This window comes from Mercenaria mercenaria, unplaced genomic scaffold, assembly GCF_021730395.1.
Source record: "Mercenaria mercenaria strain notata unplaced genomic scaffold, MADL_Memer_1 contig_1821, whole genome shotgun sequence".
NCBI lineage: Eukaryota > Metazoa > Mollusca > Bivalvia > Venerida > Veneridae > Mercenaria > Mercenaria mercenaria.
The window spans coordinates 44,563-50,562 of record NW_026459829.1 but is presented as its reverse complement, the minus strand read 5'-3'; the positions used below and the strand labels follow the sequence as shown (position 1 = coordinate 50,562).

The 6,000-nt window shown below is 34.2% G+C and overlaps 1 protein-coding gene across 1 annotated transcript in view; it reads right to left on the bottom strand.

Annotated features, from left to right (window-relative positions):
- Positions 1-323: 323 nt before the first annotated feature.
- The window catches only part of LOC128551902 (T-cell-specific guanine nucleotide triphosphate-binding protein 2-like), a 48,986-nt gene continuing 43,309 nt past the window's right edge, over positions 324-6,000 (bottom strand). Inside the window, exons 2-3 of the transcript XR_008368917.1 lie at positions 3,092-3,328; positions 324-2,201 (exon numbers count right to left, since the gene is read on the bottom strand). The gene's annotated coding sequence lies outside the window, so the exon portion shown is untranslated. The remainder of the gene's footprint in view (positions 2,202-3,091; positions 3,329-6,000) is intronic.

Here is a 6,000-nt window from a genome sequence, read left to right as displayed (position 1 = left end):
TAGGAGGTCCATTATCTAAAGGATTTCCCGGCCCACAATAGCTATATCCTGGAAGTGTCAAACCTTTCTTAGGTAGTAAAGGTAACATTGCTTTGTGAATATCTAAATTGCCCCCTGTACTTTTAACAAACTTTGATTTCATTCTTCCACAAGATGAACAGGTAGCCATTATCATTCTTTTCCCGTTTTTTGCTGTAACATAATGAGGATTTATATTATCAGTAAATCTTCTTTCTTTCAAACAATATATTTTATTTTGTAAACTCATCTATATTATATGTATTTAAATTTAAATCATACAATATCAAGACAAAACAAGTACGCTCTGTGGATATTATTGTTTATTTTTCATTAAAATGTTACAAGATGGTATAAATATTTATGCTTTATTGTATAAAACACTGAGAGTAAACAATGTAAAACATAATGAATAAACAATCACTTCCTATTTCATGTTTCATTAACTAACATTAATATCCTGCAGAAATTGTAAAACAATCCTACATATGATTAATTCGGTAAAACTTTTTATTTGATCAAAGGGATAAAACTCGACACGGCTTAACTTATATAGTAACTAAAATCAGGAACATTAATTCTCTCTAGTGAGAAATCAATAACCGCCAGGGAGAATTGCCACGCTGGCAAAAATGACGCGGACGGTTATTGGTTTCTCACCAGAGAGAATTAATGATAGTGTTTAAAGTTAATATCGGTTTTAAGATATTTTTTAAAGTTAAATATATATTTTTTAAAGTTAAATATATATTTTTCAGTACTTTATTTTAATCTAAAAACTTCTGGGGACGCTTTAGTCCACTTACGTTCAATAAAAAACAAAGGCGGTTTTTTGAATTGTCCGGCATTGGATTTTTTAAAAGAGGGGCAAGGGGTCAAGTGGGGTCAAATTGTTCCAGAAGCGGTATTTCTTATACTACTAATGTATAAACATAAGCCGTTTCATCTTACAGGACTTACAAAAACATTGTAAGCGCTTACATGACTTACAAAAACATTGTAAGCGATTGTTTATTTATTGTATTTATGTTCTAGTAACCTCTGACATTTTACTCGAGGACAAGCCGGGTTTGTGACATATACGTGTCTGTTGTTGGGCTGGAAAAAGATAGGTCCAAAATTTAAACTAAAAGGTATATTGCATAAATTCCTCGTTATTTCTGTGCATACTATTCGATTGTTTAAAGGTTAGAATATCAGAAAATTGCAGAAAATATAACATATCTTTAAAAAAGTCCCGATCTTTCATCATTTGTTTGGTTGGCTCATGATTACAAATTTAATGTTAGTAGGCCGTGATGTCCATGAAGCCGTGTAAAGTGATAATTTTGATGACACGTTGGATTTATTTAATAATTGTGAGTGATCGTTAAGTGATCAGAAAGATCGGACGGTGGGATGTTATAAAAAAAAGTGATGCTTTATTTAGATTAGAAAGTGAATCGTACTATACAATAAGGAAATCCAAGGTAAAACACTACTTTTATTTCGTTCACTGAAGAAAACATGGCGGACATATTTTTGTAAAAAAGCGGTGCACGTGTGATTTGTGTAATACAGTTTTACGACGATTTCTTAGAAAACTAACGCTCAGCTCATTTACACTGACATATCCTGGATTTATTAATATATATATTGTATAAATATGAGAGACTTACGGTACCAAATACTTGCACCGAAAATTTCTATGCATTTTCTTCTAGTACACTGTTGGGACATGCTTTTGAGTGTTTTTGATACTTTATAATTTACTTGGAGATACATTTTCTCATTATTATTAGTTTCTCTTTGATCCCCGTGCATTTCTCGTCTTGTTATGACAATTTCAGTTTTACATAGGAATTTTACATAATTATGACAAAATAGCATAGGCCTTAACAGGCTCTTTTCACAGTAAGGGCAGTTACACATGACAAACCTGACCATTGGTACGGGCTACTATTTTTCGTTTTACATTTTGTTTTTGGTTCGACATGACTCTTGTTATTTGACACTTTGGCAAAAACAAAGTAAAAATTACCATAAAGTAAATCAAGCTGTGATGACTGAAACAGGATAAGAATTTGTTCCATGAGACTTTTTAATATAGATATATTACACACGTGTTTTTTAAAAAACATTCTCCGTAAACTGTACGTCCCTTCTCCACCTGTTTGTGCTCTGTTAGTCACACATATCGGACTCTGCAATGAAGTTTAAAGTACAAGACTTTTTATCATGAAACAATTAAAAAACATGAACATGAACTTTAAACTGCAAGAGTTTTTTATGAAACCTGGTTTGTGGACGGTAAGTTCTTTGGAAAATAAAGTTTCAATGTAAAAATGTGTTCCCTATAGCAGCAGCTTGGAAACATGCCCCCTCCGGTAGGAGACTTTTATTGCTAAGCAGTATTCTTACTGATGAAAATTTCTTGGAGACAGTGCCCTGAACGGATTCAGGCATGTTTAACGAAAACATGTTTAGATTATGCCGGAAAATCTTTTATCTTGCTGTTGATAGTAAACTGAAGTAAATAACAGATTGTAGTACAATTAAAGTTTATCTAATAGCTCATATTACAGAGAATACAGGGATGGTCCTTGGGTGTTCTAAATTAAATTGTTCAATAAATGACAACAGTTGTTGTTGCATCCAAAGAGGAAAATTTTAAATGTTTTCTTTAATTATTTCACAGAAATTTAATATTCTTTTGAAAAACCTCATTTTTTTTCTAAACCAGCGCAGTTGGTAAACAAACATAACCATCGGGATGGGACTGTTTCTTTTAAGGTTAATATATAAAATAATTATATTGAAAAGTTTAAAAATCATTTTGAATGTCTGAAATTCCCTGCAAGATTTCAAAAATATTTTACCCTTTCCGAAATAGACTAAGTTGATTAATAAAAAGATATAGCCACCTGAGGGTTTGTCTCTTCGCCATATGTATATAGAAAGTGATAAAATCTGGCCCGATTTTTTATTATTTCACATAAATGTCCAATATTGGAATTCTACTAAAATATGGCTACGGATGCAAAAATAGAAAACAGTCTAAACGACCGTTCGTCCGATTTTAAAATTAGATTACCTAAATGTTCATTCCATTAGGCGACTCTCTTCAAAAATTGTTTCAATTCTAACGGTTTGTCAAAAGAGATGATCGCCACATGGCATGGTCTTTTGTTCCATTATGTACATAGTATATATATAGCGAAAAGGTTATCTCGGCTAAAAAAATCTGTAAACAACTATTCCTCTGAACTGGTTGGATGTACTTTCTATTTCTGTTGTCGATGAATGGTGTCACGCATTATTACTGCCATTCCTGAAAATAAACAACGAGAAAATAATTGCTAAAGGGTTGTTGCAAAACTTTTCATTTGGGAAGTGCCCTTAAGTAGTTCGTCTTCCATCCTTCTCGTTTATGACCAGGAAGATGTAACTGCTTTTACTGACGACATGTAAGTCCAAAAATCCAGTGAAATCTATTGAAAATAAATGTTTCAAAAATAGGAAAATATAAAATGAATTATCTCCAAAATTACTACTTATATATGTTTAAAATAGAAAAAGAAGAGGAAAACCACGGATCGCCCAATACGACAAAAATGAAAATGTTGCAGACATTAATCGAGAATGTTCATGGTGAACAAACATAACCATCGGGATGGGACTGTGCAAGCTACCGTACACGCCCTCTAATCCAGGATTGAGCAGATCAAAACATTTATACATGTAAAAAGTACAAAATGCGATTTAGTTTCATCAGCAGATGTGTTCATACGGCGGTGTACATGGGAAAGGAACCTATACTTGAGAAAAGAACAGATGCTCGAACAATTATGATGATAAAGTAATACTCGAAATGAAAGAAGCACTGGGTTGGTCTTACGGCTTTTGAATATATATGTATGTGAATAAAATGTTTTGCTTGGTCACTTAAAAAACGCTGGATTCATAATTACTGGTCAGTTGGACATAAGCATAATTTAATGACTATATTCATATAACGTTTGACGTAACATCAGTAAATTCAAAGACTGTATGAAAACTGGAAACGAGTGTATGTTTTAACTAGAATGTGTCTGTAGGACACAGGGTGTGCCCCCCACTGGTACATTAGTCACAAATAAGGGGCAATAATTCAAATGTTTGCAGTCTTAATGGGGTATAGCCTCAACAAACATTTTATGAAAAGGGTTCATTATTCTAGGCCCTATACTTTTTGAGCTATGAGCATCACAAACAAAAAATCCACTATTCTGGCTATTTCAAGGGCCATAACTCTGTAATAAGAGTAAGATTCTCAAGAAGAATGCCAAGAGTGCAAGGCCACATCATGATAAAGACTCCTGCAAGGTTTCCTGAATTTACATCTAATACTTTTTGAGCTAGGCACATAATTAGGTGAAAAAGTGCATTTTTTTACTATTTCAGGGGCCATAACTTTAAAAATAGGGATGGGACCAGCCAAAAAATTAGAGGTGTGCAAGTTTATATCATGATAAAGACTTATGCAAGTTTTCAACCATTTATATTAAATACTTTTTGAGCTAGGCGTGTCACAAGGTGAAAATGTGCATTTTTGACTATTTCAGGGGCCATAACTCTAAAAATAGGGGGCATAGCCAGACGAAAAAATAGGAGGTACGCAAGTTCATATCTTGATATAGACTCATGCAAGGTTTCATCAATTTATATGAAATACTTTTTTAGCTAGGGGTGTCACAAGGTGAAAATGTGCATTTTTGACTATTTCAGGGGCCATAACTAAAAAAATAGGAGGCAGACCCAAAGAAAAATAGGAGGTGCGCAAGTTCTTATCATGATTAATATACATGCAAGGTTTCATGAATCTATATCAAATACTTTTTGAGCTAGGCGCGTCACAAGGTGAAAATGTGCATTTTTGACTATTTCAGGGGCCAAAACTGAAAAATAGGGGGCGGAGCAAAATGAAAAATAGGAGGTGCGCAAGTTCATATCATGATAAAGAATCATGCAAGGTTTCATCAATTTATATGAAATACTTTTTGAGCTAGGCGTGTCACAACGTGAAAATGTGCATTTTTGACTATTTCAGGGGCCATAACTCTGAAAATAGGGGGCGGACCCAAATGAAAAATAGGAGGTGCGCAAGTTCATATCATGATTAATATACATGCAAGGTTTCATGAATCTATATCAAATACTTTTTGAGCTAGGCGTGTCACAAGGTGAAAATATGCATTTTTGACTATTTCAGGGGCCATAACTCTAAAATAGGGGGCGGAGCCAGATGAAAAATAGGAGGTGCGCAAGTTCATATCATGATAAAGACTCATGCAAGGTTTCATCAATTTATATGAAATACTTTTTGAGCTAGGCGTGTCACAAGGTGAAAATGTGCATTTTTGACTATTTCAGGGGCCATAACTCTCAAATTGGGGGGCGGACCAAAATGAAAAATAGGAGGTGCGCAAGTTCATATCATGATTAATACACATGCAAGGTTTCATGAATTTATATCAAATACTTTTTGAGCTAGGCGCGTCACAAGGATATAATGTGCATTTTTGACTATTTCAGGGGCCATAACTCTAAAAATAGGGGGCGGAGCCAGACGAAAAATAGGAGGTGCGCAAGTTCATATCATGATAAAGACTCATGCAAGGTTTCATGAATTTATATCAAACACTTTTTGAGCTAGGCGTGTCACGAACTTCGGACGGACGGACGGACAGACGGACGGACAAGACCAAATCTATATGCCCCCACCACTCATGGGGGGGGGGGGGGGGCACAAAAATGGGGAACCATTACAAATGTCTGAAGGTAATCCTTAACGGAAGATTTTTTTTCTGAAGTTAAAGATACTGGAATTGAAACACATAAAACAAATTGTTAAGTACAATGTAACTGCAGATAAGCTGATTTGATATGTATAGATATTATACAGTTATTGACTTACGTTGAGGTCAATATGTGTTTTCACGGACCTGTAAAATGATATTGACC